At 47.6% G+C, this 21,504-nt stretch overlaps 2 protein-coding genes across 2 annotated transcripts in view; one reads left to right on the forward strand and one right to left on the reverse strand.

Moving 5' to 3' along the window:
* Positions 1-2,996, reverse strand: part of LOC142245210 (syncytin-B-like) — a 55,908-nt gene extending 52,912 nt beyond the window's left edge. The window contains exon 1 of the mRNA XM_075317722.1: positions 2,838-2,996. The gene's annotated coding sequence lies outside the window, so the exon portion shown is untranslated. The remainder of the gene's footprint in view (positions 1-2,837) is intronic.
* Positions 2,177-21,504, forward strand: part of CREB1 (cAMP responsive element binding protein 1) — a 105,881-nt gene continuing 86,553 nt past the window's right edge. The window contains exon 1 of the mRNA XM_075317721.1: positions 2,177-2,377. The gene's annotated coding sequence lies outside the window, so the exon portion shown is untranslated. The remainder of the gene's footprint in view (positions 2,378-21,504) is intronic.

Genomic DNA, 21,504 nt, shown 5'->3' on the forward strand with positions numbered 1-21,504 from the left:
GCAGACTCTGGGAAAGGACTGGGGGGAGGAGACAGACTGTGGGGGGGTGGGAGGGGGTGCGCAGACTCTGTGGGGGGGAGCGAGCGCAGACTCTGTGGGGGCGAGGGGGAGGAGTGAGCGCAGACTCTGTGGGGGCGGAGGGGGGAGCGGAAGTGCAGACTCTGTGGGTGGAGGGGAACCGCAGGCTCTGGGGTGAACAGACTGATGAAGCGCAGACTCCGGAGGGAGAGGGGGAACAGAAGAAGCGCAGACTCCGTGGGGGGTACGGATGGAAGGAGCGCAGACTCCAGACTCCGTGTGGGGGGGGGGGGAGTAAGCGCAGACTCTGCAGGGGGATGGAATAAGTGCAGACTTCGTGGGGGGAGGGATGAAGCGCAGACTCCGCGGGGGAGGGTGGAAGGAAGCGCAGACTTCGCGAGGGGGGGGGTGGAATTTAGCGCAGACTCTGCGAGGGGGGGTGGAATTTAGCGCAGACTCTGCGTGGGGGGGGGTGGGGGTGGAAGGAAGCGCAGACTCCGCAGGGGGGGTGGGGGTGGAAGGAAGCGCAGACTCCGCAGGGGGGGGTGGGGGTTGAAAGGGGGAAACGCAGAGACTGTGGAGGGGGAAAGGAGGAAGCGGAGAGTCCATGGAAGGAGGAAGCACAGACTCCGGGGTGAACAAATGGAGGAAGCGCAGTCTTCAGGGAGGGCACAGACTCCAGCGGGGGGACGCAGCGCAGATGCCGGGGGAACAAACGGAGGAAGCACAGACTCCTAGGGGAGGGGGGGGGGTGTACGGATGGAGTAAGTGGAGACTCCGTGAGGGCGGGAGGGAGGAAGCGCAAACTCCGTGGGGGAGGACGGACGGAGAAAGCGCAGACTGCGGGGTAGGGAAGCACAGACTCCAGGGGATAACGGAGGTGGCGCAGACTCCGTGGGTGGTGGAGAAGGAAGTGCAGACTCTGGGAAAGGACTGGGGGAGGAGACAGGCTCCGTGAGGGGGGACAGAGGAAGCGCAGATGCCTGGGGGGTGGGAAGAAAACACAAACTCTGTGGGGGCTAGACTGAAGAAAACAGACTACGGGGGAACAGATGGAGAAAGCACACTCCTGAGGGGGTACAGAGGTGGGGGGGTGGAAGCGCAGACTCCAGGGGAAAACAGAGGTGGCACGCAGACTCCGTGGGGGGGTGGAGGAGGAAGTGCAAACTCCGTGGGGGAGGACGGACGGAGAAAGCGCAGACTGCGGGGTGGGGAAGCACAGACTCCAGGGGATAACGGAGGTGGCGCAGACTCCGTGGGTGGTGGAGAAGGAAGCGCAGGCTCTGGGAAAGGACTGGGGGGGAGGAGACAGACTCTGTGGGGGAGTGGGAGGGGGGGAGCGCAGACTCTGTTGGGGGGGGTGAAGAGAATCGCAGACTCTGTGGTGGGGGGAGTGAGCGCAGACTCTGTGGGGGGGGGGGAAGAGAATCGCAGACTCTGTGGTGGGGGGGAGTGAGCGCAGACTCTGTGGGGGCGGGGGGAACCGCAGGCTCTGGGGTGAACAGACGGATGAAGCGCAGACTCCGGAGGAGAAAACAGACTGAGGAAGCAGACTCCTCAGGGGGTACAAATGGAGGAAGCGGAAACTCTGTGGGGGGGGGGGGGGGGGGGGGGGGGAGAAAGCGCGAACTCCGTGAAGGGGGGGGGACGGAGGCAGAACGGACTGCGTGGGCTGGTGGAGGGGAAGGAAGCGCAGACTCGAGGAGTGGAATGGGGAGGGGGCGAGAGAGTAGCGGGGAAAGGAGACAGACTCCAGAGGGGGGGGGGATGCAGTGCAGACTACAAGAGTGGAGGGTCAAGGAGATGCAGACTCCAGGGTCCAGGGCGGATGTGTGAAGGAACTCAGACTCAGGAAGGATATGGGAGGGGGTCAAAGAGATGCAGCCTCTGGGGAGGGAAAAAAAAGGGGACACAACCCTTCACTAAATCACCACAGCGCCAAGTCCCTAACAGTCAGTGAGCGGGACCACTCACTTCCGGACCCTTCGCACGCATGCGTAGGAGCAGTAGAGAGGGGGGGGCAATAGGGAAGGGAAAATAGCTCCATAGGTCCCGCCCCCCTCTCCGCTGGTTGGCACCCGTCACTGCTGGGCGTGGTCTCCGCGCTGTCGGAGTAGGGCTGGCCGCACAATGCCGCGCCCGACATAGACTGAGGGGAAAGAAAAAAAAAAAAAAAAAAAAAACAAACTTGCAGCCGCCCGCCCAGCAGCAGAGAAGGAGCGAGGAGCGAGCAGCACAGTGACGCGGCGGAGGTGTAGTTTGACGCGGTGTGTTACGTGGTGGGGAAGAGAATAAAAAAAGCCCAGCGAGATCCCAGCCGCGAACGAAAGCAGTGACGGAGGAGAGGCAGTGTAACCCGGTAAGAGGAAGGAGGAGGAGAGGGAGAGGCTGGAGGAGAGACGTGGAGCAGGCAGGCCGCAGCCGCGGGCTCTCCTCCCCACACAGGCGCACACACTCGGGGACGCTCAGGAGCCTTTTCCCGGCATTTGTTGTTTTCCTTTTTTCCTGTCCCGATGCTTTACGTGCAGCTGCTGTGCGTGCGGAGTGCGGACATGGAGGCCCCGCTGCCCGGTGCGGGAGGACGGCCAGGCGGCCAAAGAGCCGCGAAACAAAGGATAATGGCGGCCGACGAGGAGCAGCCGGCGGCCCCGGCCGGGGAGCACAGGGCGGCCATGGGGGTCAGTGCGAGCCGAGGAGAGGGGCCGTGTCCCGGCTCCGTGCACAGCGGCTCCCCAGTCTGACCCCCCCGGGGCCGCCGGCTTCCCGCGTCCTCCGCCTTATATAACCTGGTACGGTGTGCCCCGCTCTCCCGCCCTCACCTCCGTGCCGGCAGTGCCATGTGCCGGCCGTGCAATGTGCCGCCTCCGATCGCCAGGGCGACGGTTGGTCAGTTCTGGTTTTGCAGCATTCCCTCTTTGTGGAGCAGTAAGAGCAGGACTCGCCTGAATCTGCCCCTGGTGATCGGCGGCTCCAAGGATGTGGCTGCTCATCACTGGCCTCAATAAATGTGCTGTGTCTGTGTCTCATGTGCGACTTGTGCCGTCACCTGGAGCCGGTCCTCACGGGAGGGTGTACAATCTGTGTGTGGGATGCTGACCGCTGCCATCAGTCCCAGGGCACTCACTGCTGCCATCAGTCCCACGGCCACTAATAATTGGGGCTATACTATCAGTAGTGGAGACTGTATGGGAACTGACTGCTGCCATCAGTAGCAGAAGCCACTAATAATTGGGGCTTTTCAGCTGCTTTCTATACAGTTGAGTGCATGTAATGTCCCCTGCGGAATATTATAATATCCCCATTTATCAATGTGGCTGAGCTTAGAGGCATATCCGATCTGCGATTGCTTACAGTGTATTAAATTGGCTGACGAACAGTGTGCGCAGAACAGTGGATGGGGGTCCCCTCTCTGTGCGCAGAACAGTGGATGGGGGTCCCCTCTCTGTGCGCAGAACAGTGGATGGGGGTCCCCTCTCTGTGCGCAGAACAGTGGATGGGGGTCCCCTCTCTGTGCGCAGAACAGTGGATGGGGGTCCCCTCTCTGTGCGCAGAACAGTGGATGGGGGTCCCCTCTCTGTGCGCAGAACAGTGGATGGGGGTCCCCTCTCTGTGCGCAGAACAGTGGATGGGGGTCCCCTCTCTGTGCGCAGAACAGTGGATGGGGGTCCCCTCTCTGTGCGCAGAACAGTGGATGGGGGTCCCCTCTCTGTGCGCAGAACAGTGGATGGGGGTCCCCTCTCTGTGCGCAGAACAGTGGATGGCAGCACATCTCCTGGCCATGTGCTGTCAGATGTTCTCATCACACCCGATGCGATCACTGGCTTGTTTAGATGACTTGATCGTCAAGGGCTGTTAGTGAGGCTTTATTAATCTGAATGTACACTGAGCAGATGCATGGTGCAGATTCCACACACAATACTTTGACAGTCCCCATCTTCATGTAGTAGAAAAATGAATTATGCGCATTTTCCAATCTGTAACAAGTCAGTTGTGTTGCAGACTTTCATGGCCGTTTTCTTGGATCAGGTACGCTCCCAGTTTTATACATATGCACCAGCAATATTCATCCTAAATTGTGCAGATATCATGCGCACTAGTACTGTAAAAGGCAGTGGGCTTTCCCAGAAAGTAATCTACGTCTTTGCTCAGAGGGAACGTCTTTTAAACCCCTTGTGTCCATTTTTGCCTTTGCCAGTATGTTTTCTTTTTTCTTGCGTTCTGTAATTCAGCGTTTTGTGGTTTTTTTGCATTTAAAATTTTATGCTATTTGCCAACTTTCTTCTGTGGATTTATATGATAATGGTGATGCCAAATTTCTTTTTTTATTATTTTGAGACTTATAATTCCTGTTCTCCTGTCTTGTACTCACCTGCCGCCGACTTCATCTTTTTCCAGTGCTGCTCTGGTCAGTCTCCCCTTATTTGTGACCTTCCAGAGGCTCCAGTGTTTCACTGAGTCGGATGTCACAACTTAAAAGTCTATGAGAGCCTCGTACTGCCTAAACTTGTATTGGGAGCTTGTGAAAGTAACATCTGACTTCTGGTATGTCAGAAGTTACGGCACAGGATGGCAACGGAGCGACATCTAAGGCTATGTGCGCACTTACCGGATTTTGCCGCGGATTTGCTGCATGTTTCGCTGCAGAAAATGTTCATAACATCTCTGCAGTGAATCACCAGCAAATCCTATGAGAAAAAAAATCCCGTGCGCACTGGGCGGAATTTGACAGCTGCATGTTTTGCTGCGGGATTCCCGCAGCAAAAACAAGTGCATGTCACTTCTTTTCCGCACATCGCTGCGGGATTTCACTCCATTGACTCCAATGTTAATCATGAAATCCCGCAGGGAATAACGCAGGCAGCAAATTCTGTGCGGTTCACTGCGTTTTCCTGCGTTATTCCCTGCGGTATTTCGCGGTTTACCTCCGGTAATGTACATCGCTTGTCTGCGGTTTTGCAGGGAAGTGATGTCATTACAGGAAGAGGAAGCCGTGCAGAGAGTAAACACAAACACATCACAGACACATAGAACACACATAGAAAGAAAACGGAAATATAGAAAACAAAGAACGTGGGCTCCGCTGCATATTTACCTTCCAGCCGAGGTAAGCACACAGCGGCGGCCCGGTATTCTCAGGCTGGGGAGGGAGAGGAGCAGGTGTAATGTCCCCCGCCTCACTCCCCCTCCCGCAGCCGAGAATATCAGCCGCAGCTGCCCCGGCACTGTCGCATGCATTATGCGGCAGCACCGGCATGTCCCCGGCTCTTCTTGCTGCCGTGTAGCAGTGGCAGCAAGGTAATACAAGGGGTTAATGATGGTGGGGGACCACCGCCATTAACTCCAGGCTTGATCATGGCAGCGTCTGAGACAGCTGACATGATCAACCCGTAAGTAAAGTGAATAAAACACACAGAAAAATCCTTTATTTTAAATAAAACAAACAAGCCTCGTTCACCATTTTATTAACCCCTCCCGCACCAAAGCTCCGGCGTAATCCACCGCTCCGGCGTAATCCACAGGTCCTGCGCTGCTTCCATCCAGCCGCGACTGTCACAGACACAGCGCTGAATGAATGCAGCAGACAGCAGAGGTAATTACCGGTCATTTCCCACGGCCGGTAATGTGAACTCACTGCCGACCGTGGGAAATGCAGCGATCTGTCCTCTATCTATCCCTCTGTCTGTCTGTCTGTCTATCTATCTATCCCTCTATCTATTCTTCTGTCTATCTATCTACTATCTCAGAATTAAATGACTTTTTCTTTTTCGCTCCTAATTGGGAGACCCAGACAGTGGGTGTATAGCTACTGCCTCTGGAGGCCGCACAAAGAACTACACTTAAAAGTGTAAGGCCCCTCCCCTTCTGGCTATACACCCTCCCGTAGGAGTACAGATTCCTCAGTTTTAGCTTTGTGCGCAAGGAGGTCAGACACGCACGCATAGCTCCATTGTTTTTAGTCAGCAGCAGCTGCTGACTATGTCGGATGGAAGAAAAGAGGACACATATAGTGTCCCCAGCATGCTCCCTTCTCACCCCACTTATGTCGGAGGTGTTTGTAAGGTTGAGGTACCCATTGCGGGTACGGCGGCAGGAGCCCACATGCTGATTCCTTCCCCATCCCTTTTTACAGGGCTCTGGGTGAAGTGGGATTTACCGGTCTCCAGGCACAGAGACCGTGCTCCATCTACAGCCCCTGGAGAAGATGCTGGATGGAGCGGAGTACATCAGGGACATGGCCCTGCATCCTCAAGGTACTCTGTGTCCCCGTGTAGTGCGCCGGGGGACATCAGCGCTGCGGCGCCTGTGCCATGGCCTCATTCAGCTTTGCTGAAGCAGGCACATTTATGGGAATAGGACGCGCCGGCCGCTGGGACTGCGGCGCGGCTGGCACTTGTAGTGCGCCGGGGACTTCAGCGCGGCCTGCGCTTTTACGGCGGCCGCGCTGATAACTACAGTCCCCGGCTTTTGCGGCCTGCTTCCTTTCGTTCCCGCCCCCACACCTGCCAGTCAGGAGAGGGGCGGGACGCTGCCCACGTCCAGAACTCGGTCGCGCCGGCCGCTCGAACAGCGGCGCGGCTGGCACTTGCGGTGCGCCGGGGACTTCAGCGCGGCCCGCGCTTTTACGGCGGCCGCGCTGATAACTCGAGTCCCCGGCTTTTGCGGCCTGCTTGCGTTCGTTCCCGCCCACAGACCTGCCAGTCAGGAGAGGGGCGGGACGCTGGCCAGGGCATCAGCGCTGAGGGCTGGAGTCGTTTTTACATACTCCAGCCCTCACAGTCAGCACAGAGGGGACACTGTTCCCGCACTTTTGTTTGGGAACTCCCACGGACCGCCCCTCTCCACAGTAGCCGGCAGCCATTCTTACAGACACGCTGAGCTGCAGAGGGGAGCCGGGGAGACCCAGACAAGGCATTCAGCAGCCTCTTACCCGCTGTTCAGCGGGCGGTAAGCAGCCCTCAGGGCTCACCCCCTCTTGTGCTCGTAGTATTCTTAGTATTTTGTTGCTACAAATACTTGGTATTACATAGCGCTGGTCGCCCTTTGGCTATAGACTCTCTCACATGCAGAGAGCCAGCAGCATGTCGCCCGTAAAACGCAAGGGTGCCAAGGCACAGACATTGTATGCTTCCTGCACCGCATGTGGGACTTTTCTACCGGCAGGCTCCACGGACCCCCATTGTGTGCAGTGCTCGGCCCCTGCGGCGCTTGCACAGTCGGGACCTCTGCTGGACGTGTCCCAGGGTGTACCACCTGTGAATGCTGTCCAGGTGACAGGAACTGAGTTTGCAGCTTTTGCTGACAGAATGTCTCTCACTATGTCACAAATTCTTGACACATTGCGAGCTAGGCCTGTACTTCAGACCACGGACACTGTGCATGTATTGCCCCCTGGTCCCCCTCAGCTCCTAGCTCCGGGACGGGCATCTACACCTCAGGGTGAAGACTCTGACTCGGACGATGGCCCCGGGCAGCCTAAGCGGGCTCGTTATGACGGGCCTTCACATTCATCTCAATGGTCTGGATCCCAGCGGGATGAATCTATGGGTGATGAGGCGGACTTAACTGATCAGGATTCTGATCCTGGGACCGCTCTCAATCTAGATACACCAGATGGTGACGCAATAGTTAATGATCTTATATTTAACATCAATAAGATGTTGAATATTTCCCCACCAGCTCCTCCTGTAGAGGAGTCAGCTTCGCAGCACGAGAGAATCCATTTCAGATACCCTAAGCGTACATTAAGCACTTTTCTGGACCACGCTGACTTCAGAGACGCAATCCAGAAACCCCACGCTTATCCTGAAAGGCGTTTTCCTAAACGACTTAAAGATACACGCTACCCTTTTCCCTCTGAAGTGGTCAAGGGTTGGACCCAGTGTCCAAAAGTGGATCCTCCAATTTCCAGGCTTGCAGCCAGATCCTTGGTTGCTGTTGAAGATGGAGCGGCACTTAAAGATGCCACTGACAGGCAGATGGAGCTCTGGCTGAAATCCATCTATGAAGCGATTGGAGCGTCATTAGCGCCTTCTTTTGCGGCCGTATGGGCACTCCAAGCTATCACGGCCGGGCTTGCGCGAGTCGACTCTGTCACACGTGCATTTGCCCCGCAGGTAGCACCATTGACCTCGCAAATGGCGGCATTCGCGTCGTACGCGATTAATGCTGTTCTTGACGCTACAAGCCGCACGGCAGTGGCGTCAGCCAACTCAGTTGTTTTGCGTAGGGCTCTGTGGTTGAGACATTGGAAAGCAGATTCTCATTCCAAGAAGTGCTTAACCAATTTGCCTTTTTCTCGTGACCGATTGTTTGGAGAGCGTTTGGATGAAATCATCAAACACTCCAAGGGTAAGGACTCTTCCTTACCGCAACACAGACAAAACAAGCCCCAACAGAGGAGGGGTCAGTCTGGTTATCGGTCCTTTCGAGGACAGGGCAGGTCCCAATTCGCCTCGTCAAAAAAGACTCAAAAGGACCAGAGACGTTCAAATTCTTGGAGGTCTCAGTCACGCCCAAAAAGACCAGCCGGAGGAACCGTTGCCAAAACGACGTCCTCCTGACTTGCGGTCTCCGATGCCCACACCCGCGGTCGGTGGGAGGCTGTCCCACTTTGGCGACATTTGGCTAGCAAATGTCAAAGACCGTTGGGTGAGAGATATTCTATCTCACGGGTACAGGATAGAGTTCGGTTCTCGTCCGCCAACTCGTTTCTTCAGAACTTCTCCACCACCAGACCGAGCCGATGCTCTGTTGCAGGCGGTGGCCGCTCTAAAGGCGGAAGGAGTGGTGACCTCCGTCCCTCTTCAGGAACAGGGTCACGGTTTTTACTCCAATCTGTTTGTGGTCCCAAAAAAGGACGGATCGTATCGTCCCGTCCTGGATCTGAAGTTGCTCAACAGACACGTAAAAGTCAGGAGGTTCCGGATGGAATCCCTACGCTCCGTCATAGCCTCAATGTCTCAGGGAGATTTTCTAGCATCAATAGACATCAAAGATGCGTATCTCCACGTGCCGATTGCACCAGAGCATCAGCGTTTCCTACGTTTCGTCATACACGACGAGCACCTACAGTTCGTAGCGTTACCCTTCGGTCTGGCAACAGCCCCCCGGGTCTTCACCAAAGTCATGGCAGCAGTAGTAGCTGTTCTGCACTCGCAGGGTCACTCGGTCATCCCGTACCTAGACGACCTGCTTATAAAGGCATCCTCTCAAGAAGCATGCCAACACAGTCTGAAGGTGGCGCTAGACACTCTCCAGACTTTCGGGTGGATTATCAACTTTCCAAAGTCTCATCTAACCCCGACCCAATCTCTGACTTATCTTGGCATGGAGTTTCATACTCTATCAGCGATAGTGAGGCTTCCACTGGACAAGCAGTGCTCGCTACGGACCGGAGTGCAATCTCTCCTTCAGAGCCAGTCGCACTCACTGAGGCGCCTCATGCATTTCCTAGGAAAGATGGTAGCAGCAATGGAGGCAGTCCCGTTCGCGCAGTTTCATCTGCGCCCTCTACAATGGGACATTCTACGCCAATGGGATGGGAAATCGACGTCCCTCGACAGGACTGTCTCCCTCTCTCAGACTGCCAAGGATTCTCTACGTTGGTGGCTTCTCCCCAACTCATTGTCACAGGGAAAGTCGTTCCTTCCCCCGTCCTGGGCAGTGGTCACGACAGATGCGAGCCTATCAGGGTGGGGAGCGGTGTTTCTCCACCACAGGGCTCAGGGGACGTGGACTCAGGAAGAGTCCACCTTGCAGATCAATGTTCTGGAAATCAGAGCAATCTACCTTGCCCTGCGAGCCTTCCAACAATGGCTGGAAGGCAAGCAGATTCGGATTCAGTCGGACAATTCCACGGCGGTGGCGTACATCAACCACCAAGGGGGAACACGCAGTCGCCAAGCTTTTCAAGAAGTCCAGCGGATTTTGACGTGGGTGGAAAGCAGAGCGTCCACCATATCTGCAGTTCACATCCCAGGCGTGGAAAACTGGGAAGCAGACTTTCTCAGTCGCCAGGGCATGGACGCAGGAGAATGGTCCCTTCACCCGGACGTGTTTCAACAGATCTGTTGCCGCTGGGGGTCGCCGGACGTCGATCTGATGGCGTCACGGCACAACAACAAGGTCCCAGTTTTCATGGCACGGTCTCACGATCACCGAGCGCTGGCGGCAGACGCCTTGGTTCAGGATTGGTCGCAATTCCGACTCCCCTATGTGTTCCCACCTCTAGCATTGTTACCCAGAGTTCTCCGGAAAATCAAGTCCGACTGCCAGCGAGCCATACTCGTCGCTCCAAATTGGCCAAGAAGGTCGTGGTACCCGGATCTGTGGCATCTCACGGTAGGCCAACCGTGGGCACTACCAGACCGTCCAGATCTGCTGTCTCAAGGGCCGTTTTTCCATCTGAATTCTGCGGCCCTGAACCTGACTGTGTGGCCATTGAGTCCTGGATCCTAGCGGCCTCAGGTTTATCTCAGGGAGTTGTTGCCACAATGAGACAGGCTAGAAAACCATCCTCAGCTAAGATCTATCACAGGACGTGGAAGATATTCTTAGCGTGGTGCTTGGCTCAAGGGTTTTCTCCCTGGCCATTTGCATTGCCAATTTTTCTTTCCTTCCTGCAGTCTGGGTTGGAAAAAGGTTTGTCCCTTAGCTCGCTTAAGGGTCAAGTCTCCGCGTTATCCGTATTCTTTCAGAAGCGCTTGGCACAGCTTTCTAAAGTACGCACGTTTCTCCAAGGAGTTTGTCATATCGTTCCTCCTTACAGACGGCCATTGGAACCCTGGGATCTGAACAAGGTTCTCCTTGCTCTTCAAAAGCCGCCTTTCGAGCCTTTGAAAGAGGTTCCCCTTTCTCGGCTTTCACAAAAGGTAGTTTTTCTTGTAGCGGTCACGTCTCTTCGAAGAGTGTCCGAGCTGGCGGCGTTATCTTGCAAATCTCCCTTCCTGGTATTTCACCAAGACAAGGTGGTACTGCGTCCAATTCCAGAGTTTTCTCCCAAGGTGGTTTCTTCCTTTCATCTCAATCAGGATATCACTTTGCCATCTTTGTGTCCGCATCCAGTTCACCAATTTGAAAAGGGTTTACATCTGTTGGACCTGGTGAGAGCACTCAGGATTTACATTTCTCGCACGGCGCCTCTACGCCGTTCGGATGCGCTCTTTGTCCTAGTCGCTGGTCAGCATAAGGGATCGCAAGCTTCCAAATCCACCCTGGCGCGGTGGATCAAGGAACCAATTCTTCACACATACCGTTCTGCTGGGCTTCAGATTCCATCTGGACTGAAGGCCCATTCTACCAGAGCCGTTGGTGCGTCCTGGGCGTTGAGGCATCAGGCTACGGCTCAGCAAGTGTGCCAGGCGGCTACCTGGTCGAGTCTGCACACGTTTACCAAACACTATCAAGTGCATACCTACGCTTCGGCAGACGCCAGCCTAGGTAGACAGGTCCTTCAGGCGGCGGTGGCCCACCTGTAGGAAGAGGCTGTATGACAGCCCGTTCATGTGGTATCTTTTTACCCACCCAGGGACTGCTTTTGGACGTCCCACTGTCTGGGTCTCCCAATTAGGAGCGAAAAAGAAGAAGGGAATTTTGTTTACTTACCGTAAATTCCTTTTCTTCTAGCTCCAATTGGGAGACCCAGCACCCGCCCTATCTGTTTTTAGGGTTTCGTTCTTTCGGGTGCACATGTTGTTCACGTTGTTTCTTAAGTTCTCCGATCTAGTTATCGGATTGAATTTGTTTTTGAAACTGTTATTGGCTTTCCTCCTTCTTGCTTTGGTACTAAAACTGAGGAATCTGTACTCCTACGGGAGGGTGTATAGCCAGAAGGGGAGGGGCCTTACACTTTTAAGTGTAGTTCTTTGTGCGGCCTCCAGAGGCAGTAGCTATACACCCACTGTCTGGGTCTCCCAATTGGAGCTAGAAGAAAAGGAATTTACGGTAAGTAAACAAAATTCCCTTCTTTTTTTTTCTTCAATGTGCTTTATTGCATTGAATGCAATAAAGCACATCCCAACCCGCACGTGGCAATACCGCGGTCAAACCGCATGCGGTTTTCGGGTGCGGTAATCTTTGAGAGCATGCGGAATTTTCTCAAGAAAATTCCATTTCCCAGTGCGCACATAGCCTAAAAATGCTGAAGCCATTGGAGAGTGAGTATAAGACTGGGGATAGGGGTTTGGCTTTAAAATAACAACTTAGCCCTGAAAAACAAAATATGCTGTAGTGGTGCTTCCAGACATATTTTTTTTTTATTTTTTTTTTTGTTTTTTTCATTATTTTCTGTGTAGTTTTATGGGCTTGCACTTTTATGTCTTCTTGAATCAATTTTTTCTTCTGAAATCAGTGGGAAAAAAATAAAGGAAGAGGTTATGTGTACTCCACTTTTTTGATAGATAAAAACATCAAAGGAGATAGGTTGTCATCGCCATGGCTGTGGAGTCAGTCAGTGTTCATTTTGGTGGAGTCGGTATAAAATGCACAGACTCCTAAAATATATAATAAATTGGGGACAGTAGTTCACTGCAGAATGTGCTGAATATTTTTTAATAGGAATTTTGGAAAGTTCTGAAATGTCCTATAAATGACTGTTCTATTCCTAATCTAAGGCTACATTCACACACAGCGTTTTATTTCTGCGTTTTTTTTCTGCGTTTTTTGAGGATACGTTTGTTAGCTGCAAAAGCAAATCAGCTTTTTAAAAAAACTGCATCACCTAAGAGGTTTTTGAGCTCATAAATAATGCTTTCAATAGCAAAAGCAGATTGTGACGTTTTTCTAAACTGACATGGCCATCCTTTGTGAGGATCTGTTTTTGAGCCAAAAAACGGATCCCCACAGAACTGTGTCTGAATGTCATATCTTTTCACCCATTGCCTTTGCGGGGATGTCTGGAGTCACTGCATTTCACTGAATTATTTTGCCATCAATGTTCAATATGTTTGTGACAAGAAAGAAATTGTTACCAAAACACTGGCAGTAAAAGTTAGTAAAGCTCATCACACCAGCCAGTTTCTCCAGGCCTTAGTGGAAAAAGTTCTGTAAGATTACAAACTCAAAAAATAACAGGTTCTTGCTATTGTAACGGACAATGCTTCAAACATACAATTAAAATGATGAATGAGAGTAATGAACAACAGCTAGAAGAAAATTTAGGATTCAGTATGTTAGAGATGGAAGGCCACAGTGCTGTTCATGTAACTGAGGAACAAACAGATATTACAACAGAAGAACAGCAAAATGATACTTTTGAAGCAGCTTCAAAAAGATCATCTAATTCTAAACACTTTCATATTCATCACATGCGCTGTGTTGTGCACACGCTGCAGCTGGCAATAAGAGTCTGCAAGAGGGATATGCTGGAAATCTGATTGGAAAAGTGAGGAAATTGGTTATTGTTGCCAGAACCCCCTAAAATTGATTCCTACTTGAAGAGACGTATTGGGAAAGGGGCAATTGTTGATCAAGCCACTCGGTGGGGCAGCACTTATTTAATGATTGAGCGATTGCTTGAACTAAAATCGCTTCTTATAGATATGATGAACCCTCAGGTAACCCTAAATGAAGGTCAATGACACAGGTGGCTGAATTGAAGGAATTGCTTAGTCACCCATTTACCGCGACTAAAAAATTACAAGCTGAGGATTTAACTCCTGGCATTTTCATAAGGGAGTGGAAGAACTTGCTATTTTACCTGTCCCAAAGAGGAGGTTTAATCGCAGATGGCATTTCTGCTTCAATGAAACGGAGAGAGACACAGCTATTGGAAAATAAAATTCTTCTCGCAGCTGTTTATGTGGACCCAAGTCATCGTATACTGCTTGATGATCAACAGCTTACTAAAGAAAAAGAAGCTTTGAGTGAGTTAGTAGTTAGGATGAGCGGCTACAGGACTGCCAGGCGGAAGAGGACTTGGGTCCTGACAGTGCTACTGCTGCCATATCTTCATCCTCATCAGATGAGTTTTAACTTTGACAAGTATTTGGATGACATGGAGCAGCAAAGCGTTGCCACAAGGAAAAAAGATATCACTCCGTCTCCTATAGCAAGCAGATTAACCAGATTTCAGCAACATTTTTCACTTGCTCTCAAAGAAATACAAAACTTCAACCGTTCATCAAAACTGACTGTGCATGGGGCAATTCCTTTATACCCGGAAATTGTTAGAGATGTTGCCCATGTGGTTACGGCTATGCCTGCAACCCAAGTTAGTGTAGAGAGGTTGTTCTCTAGCCTTAAAATTAGTAGGTCACTTTTGAGGTCATCTATGAAGGAGGATCTGATGGAAGCAATTCTATTTCCTACAACAAATTCATAGACTGCACAAATGTTATTTAGTATGTTTTTGTTGAAAACTGTTGTTTGCCACTTGCATAGTTTATTACATCGTGTGTGGTATGTGTGTGTGTGTGTGTGTGTATATATATTATATTCTCGTATTTTTCGCTTTAAGACGCACCCCCAAATTTGGTGAAGGAAAAGAGAATTTTTTTTTTTTAATGTTAAATGGGGTCCATCTTATAATGCCAGTGTCCGTCCAACAAATCATATAGGGTATATGTCCCTCATAGCCCCCCATCCTAACATTAGCCCCCCCTTAATCTGATATGACCCCCTTATATTGAATATAGTCCCCCTGTGCTGCCCATGGCCCCTATAGATGGTACACCTCCCCTGTGTTTGATATGGCCCCCATGTGTGCTGCCCATGGCCCCTATAGATGGCACATCTCCCCTGTGTTAGATATGCCCCCATGCTGCTGCCCATAATAAAATAAAACACTTTTTCCTTACCTTCTCAGCGCTGTCCCTCCTCGTGTCTCCCACCTCGCAGTTGAGCTCCGGCTTCCTTACTTCCTGGTTCTTGCTGCCGGTCATGTGATTGGCAAGGCAGAGTGATATCATCTGTGTGCCTTATCACAGACAGCAGCAGCAGGAGACCGGAGATTTTTTTGATACAAAAATCAAGATATTTAGAACATAAAATATATTTATTGGAATACAACTTTAGAACACAACTGTAATAAATTGTAAATGTGTAATACAACATGTAGTGTATATACACAAGATATATATGTAATCTGTTACATAGTATATTATTTACAATTTATTACAGTTTTTGTGTTCTAAAGTTGTATTCCAATAAATATATTTTATCTAAATATCTTGATTATTGTATCATAAAAATGATTAAATGTCTGATCACATATTCATGTACTACAATACACTTTTCACTTAAAGCCTGCTTTACACGTTACGATTAAGCATACGATATCGTATGCGATCGTAACCGCCCCCATCATATGTGCGGCACGTTCAATTTGTTGGACGTGTTGCACAAACTATTATTTGCTGTCACAAGTACTTACCCTTCCATACGACCTTGATGTGGGCGGCGAACATCCACTTCCTGGAGTGGGAGGGACGTTCGGCATCACAGCCACGTCACGCAGAAGCCGGCCAATAGAAGCGGAGGGGCGGAGATGAGTGGGACGTAAACATCCCGCCCACCTCCTTCCTTCCGCATTGCCGGCGGGAGCCGCGGGACGCAGGTAAGCTGCTGTTCATCGTTCTCGGGGTGTCACACACTGCGAAGTATGCTACCACGGGAACCTCACGTTCAATTTTTAGGAATTGAACGACGTGTATGCGATGAACGTTTTAACGTTCAATCGCACGTAGCTGTCACACGTTACAATATAAATTGCGTCACTTACGACGTGACCCCGCCGACACATCGTAAGATATATTGTAGCGTGTAAAGCCCGCTTTAGTATAAGCAATATATATCGGAGTCGTGGAGTCGGTGCAAGGGAAATTGAGGAGTCTGAGTCGAAGGTTTGGCTTACCGACTCCACAGCCCTGGCTCATCACCGCACTTTTCACCACTCGGATGAATTAATTTTCGTCTTCGAAGTCTTTTTTTGAGGGAGCTAATACATGTCACTGCGTTTCTGGTGTCATAGCCCCCTTCTTTAGGACAAAATAGCACTGACAAGGATAGTGGGGTAAAATGAGAACCAAGCGAGTTATATACGCAAGTAAATGCGTCATAGATTAAATGTATTTACATTTTTTTCCAGTGCCCTTCTGTAAACATGTAGAAACATCACATTGTATAGTGCCATATGTAAATAATTTGAACCATGTTTGATCTTTTTGTACCTCCGTTGATTCACCATTGCATGATTTTCCCCCCCCCCCCCCCCCCCCACCAATTTTTGGGAAAAAAGTAGGAGGATCTATGACACATTTACTCTCGTATATAACTCGCTTGGTTCTCATTTCACCCCTCTATCCTTGTCAGTGCTATTTTGTCCTGAAGAAGGGGTCTGTGACCCCAGAAACGCGTTGACTTGTATTAGCTCCTTCAATAAAGACTTGGATGAATACATTTTTGTCTTCTGACTGGTGAAAAGCGCGGCGATGACAACCGGTCTCCTTTGATGTTTCTATCTGCCTGAGTCTCCGGTGCTGCAGCTATCACATGCTTCTCTAGTAATTGTGACCTCTCACAACCCCTATAGGTGAATACATTGTTTGCCTCTTCTTCCCCTGCCTACCTGGTAAGACCCTATTGCGCCCTTCCTTGCACAAGCTCTCCATTAATTACTCAACTTTTTTGAATGACCACACCGGACCACTAAAATACAGATACATATTTATTACCAATATATCGGACAATTTTTTTTGTTTTCTTCCCCAAGTGGGCCAAGTAATAACAATTTATTTTGACAGTGCCTTTTTTTTTATTTTATTTTATACATTGTGCTCACCATAACATCATAAATGTCTATGGGAGAGCGGTGGGGGCAGATAAATATTGTCATACATTTTTATATTCAACTTTTTGGCAGGGTTCTGATACCATTTTTGGTTACACTTGAATTTTTGATCACTGTTTTTTTTTTTTTTTTTCTTTTTTTGTTGTACTTGGCACAAACAAAAAGCAATAAATCTGGGATATTGTAACTTTATTTTTTAAGAGTTCACATACAGTTAAAGGCGTGCATTAACAGGCAGGTAGTTGCTACCTTGCTGTCGGTGATATAGTACCTTTGTCAATAGAGCAGAGGCTTCCTTTCCGCTTTACTCCACGCTGACTAACTGGGGCAGCCAACAGTCAGCATGACGTCTGCTGTCCCGTCCAGTCTACACAGAGCAGATAAGAAGCAGCTGAATCGTCAGCAGGAGCGGGCAGTGACTGCTCTGTGCCAACGAAGAACATCGGCACAGCAGCCAGGTAGGTACCAACTACATGCCCGTTAGTGCTAAGGCACATGTAAAATAATAATAATAATTAAAAAAAAAAACCCGGATATGCCCTTTAACATGTTAACTTTGTTCTCTAAATCACTATTAGTGATAACCTAAATTGGGTATGTTCACACAAGGCGTTCTTACTGTGTTTTTGGGTTTGTGTTTTTTGCTGTAAAATGTTGCAAAACCTCATCTCTTGGCAGGAAATAACATGTGTTTTTTTTCCAGTGTTTTTGCACTTCCTCATTGATTTGTATGGGTGAACAATCGCTGCAAAATTGGTGAAAGAATTAACATGCTCATTCTTTCAAAAAGGCAGCAAAATCCAAGAAAGTTGGCATTTGTCAGGAAAAAGGGTTTGTGTGAGATTTCTGGAATCTCAAGCTGGGTTTACACACTGCAACATCTCAAACGACATCGCTGTAACGTCACCGGTTTTGTGACGCAATAGCGATGTTGTTTGCGATGTTGCAGTGTGTGAAACCTATCAGCGACCCGGCCCCTGCTGTGAAGTTGTAATCGTTACAAATTGTTTCCCGCTGTCCAGCATGCATCGCTGGAAAGTTTCAGTGTGTGAAAGACTTTGCAGCGACTTTGTTAGCAACTTCCCTTTCAAAAGGCTGCTTATCAACGTCCCCAACAACCAGCTAGGTCGCTCTGCAGGTCCGGATCGCTGTTGCGTTGTTGGCCAGGTTTGCCTGTTTGACAGCTCACCAGCGACTTAGCAGAGACTTAGGGAGGTCGCTGTTACGTCACAAAACCGGTGACGTTACAGCGATGTCCTTTGCGATGTTGCAGTGTGTAAACCCAGCTTTAGTCTTTGCTGGGACTCTGAAAGCAGCAGTTTATTAGGGTCGATTTGCATAAAACCGAAATGCCCTGTGTGAAAATAGTCAAATACTTTGTATTGTTTTTTTTTTTTTGTAGAAGAAAATCATTTAAAGAGAACCAACCAGCAGGATTTGCATATATAAAGTAAAGCCAGGGCTATACTGGCTCTAGGATGCTGAATGTAAGTATGCCTTGTGTTGAGTTTAAAATGAAGTAAACCAATTCTGTAGTGGCCGCGCTCCCCGTAGTAATGATTTTAAAAACTCTTGTCCTCAAATGGAATTTATTACTCAAACATACGGAAATAAAAAACGGATACAACGCGTTTCGGCGGGAACAACCACCTTCCTCAGGTATCTAAATAAAAATGCATCTCACTCTACTTTATAGATAAAAAAATAAATACAATTTACCTGGTATTCAAATAAGGGTGTGGATATAACCACAGCTGTATAATCAGTTTCTTAGTTCACTTCAACTCTAGTGGTTCATTAAAAACAAATCCACAAACAACAAATCACTAAAAAGAATTGGAAATAAGGCATCAAATAGATGCTGATTTTTTACAAATTTGTACTGATCAGGGCATTGTGCCAAATGGCCTGAAAATACATTTTAATAGTACTTTTCCAGATGATAAGATATTCTCTGATAAATGGAATAATCTGCTGGATGACTGTTCATATAATTTGATGCGGCTGTTGATTGAGAAGCGCAATGGACTAGCGAGTACAGCGGCGCAACTCTGTGAAAAACAGCTAAAAGAACTAGAAAAATATAAATCACTTGATTTTTTTAATCTCATTAATAATATTACTAGGAGATTAAAAACTTTTGAAAATGATATGGTGGACATAAAAATAAAAAAGTTTAGACGGGATACAGTTAAAATAAAACCACTAGACAAAGAACTATTTCAAAAACCATTAGAGAAACCAAGTGGGGAAAATGAGAAAGCTAAGAATAAGGAGCAGATAATATTAAAAAAAACCTGAAAAATTAAACATCACTTCAAAACCCCCCAAAAACATAGAATTTACAGATAGATCTATAAAATATGGAAGTAATAAAGAAGGAGCTATATCAAAAACTAAAAACAAAATATTACCAAATACTTCCACCCCACAAGACCAGACAACAGGTAAGAAAACACAGAAAAAGGAGACTAAGGTATTGATAGAAAATCGTCCCCCTCTGGAACCAAATATTATTATAACAAAAAACATCCCGTTACAACCATCACAAGATTCAGTTTTTTCCCCATTGGAGATATCAGAACTTGTAGACGAACAAAATCAAACTGAAATAGATTTAAACATACTTGAATTTACAATACATGAAGAGACAGAACCATCATTAATATTCACCACAGTATTACAAGCACCTTCGCCATCACCTTCATCAATAACATCAAATATTTCTTTTTTAGAAATAGGTCCAACAAGACCAAGTACATCGGAGATAGTGATTTTACCCCCTGTAATCAGCTGCTCCCAGTTAGCTCAGAACCTGAGCCCAGTACAAAGGAATCATATAACAAATTATTTTGTACCATTAGTAGACCAAAGAGCAAAAAAAAGAAAAATAGGGCAAGGGGATCGAGAGGAAAAGGGTACACAATAAAAAAGAAAGGAAAAATCGAAGTAAGAAAAATAAAAATAAGGAAATTGAACTTGGAGAATCCGAAGGCATATCTATACCAACAATAAAAATATTTAATTTATCCTCATATATTTTATCTGAATCAGAAATAGAAATTTTAAGTAAAGGTTTAAATTTCTGTCCGACACAGGACGCAAATGCGTTTGATCTTTTTTTGGATCTAAACGCCTTTACACGAAAATTAACCCTCAAACGTCATTTTTTATTGGAAGAAAAAAAAGATACCGAATATGAATAATATTAAATCAGTGAATGATATGGAATCTTCTGAAATGATTTATAATAATTATATACATAAAGAGGTACAGCCAAAATCGGGGTTTTACCCCACACAAAATAGAGGACATAATTTAGAGACTTTTTTTGCACTGGTTCAGGAAGAATTCAGACTTATGGAAGGAAACAAGGAAAATAAAGGTGATAAATTAATGAAGGATATAAGAAATAGTAATTGTAAGAAAATAAATAAAAATACACGTGTTTTTAATAAAGGAAGAAATTTGAACAATATTTCTAAGCAAGAGAAAGAGGCTCTGGAGGTTTTAAAAAATCACACAAATATTGTGATACGCCAAGCAGATAAAGGGGGCGGGGTGGTGGTCCAAAATAGAAAAGACTATATAGAAGAAGCGCATAGGATCCTCTCAGATGCTAAATATTACTTAAGACTAGATAATGATCCAACACAAATATATATAAAAGAATATAAATCACTTATCAATGAAGCTTTTATGGAAAATATTGTAAATTAAAAAGAAAAACATTTTTTGATGATTCCTACACCAACAATGGCATTGTTTTACCATCTGCCAAAAGTACATAAAGATCCTGTTAACCCTCCAGGAAGACCAATAATATCTGGAATTGGCTCCTTGACTACAAATTTATCTCACTATATAGACCTTTTTCTACAGGACATTGTTAAATCCTTACCATCATATCTAAAAGATTCCACACAATTAATCAATGATCTCAGAACTATCGAATGGCAAGAACATTTTTATTTTATTACCATGGATGTTAATGCATTATATTCCAATATAGATCATGAGCGAGGGATTAATGCGGTAGATTATTATCTCACAAAGATGGGGCTTGCAATTAAACAAAAGAATTTTTTGTTGAATGGTTTAGGGTTTATTTTAAGACATAATGTATTTGATTTTGAAGGGTCACTATACCTACAACGGCACGGGACCGCGATGGGGACTCGGGTCGCACCAAGTTTCGCAAATCTTTTTATGGGGCGATTTGAGTCCTCATCAATTTTAAGTAAGCTGGAAAATATAAAGAAAATAGTTTTTTATAGGCGTTTTATAGATGACCTGATAATTATCTGGAATGGTACAAAAGCAGAAGCAATAGAAATGATAAATACGTTGAATAAAAACGATTGGGGTATTTCATTTACTTCAGAAATAAATAATGAAAAAATAGTGTTTTTAGATTTGGAAATTAGCCATAAGGGGACTGGTATCATCACAAAAACGCATTTTAAGAAAGTTGATTCCAACGGATTTTTGGATTTCAGAAGTGCCCATTATAAAAAATGGAAAGAAAACATTCCATACAGTCAGTTCTTTCGCATCAGGAAAAACTGTACTGAAGATAAAGACTATGAAACCCAGGCTGATATTTTAAAGAAAAGATTTAAGGAAAAGAAATATCCCAAAAAATTGGTTCATGCCGCATATGTGGAATTATAAACCATGGAGCAAAACAGATTACAAGT

Source organism: Anomaloglossus baeobatrachus, chromosome 7, assembly GCF_048569485.1.
Source record: "Anomaloglossus baeobatrachus isolate aAnoBae1 chromosome 7, aAnoBae1.hap1, whole genome shotgun sequence".
Taxonomy (NCBI): Eukaryota; Metazoa; Chordata; class Amphibia; order Anura; family Aromobatidae; genus Anomaloglossus; species Anomaloglossus baeobatrachus.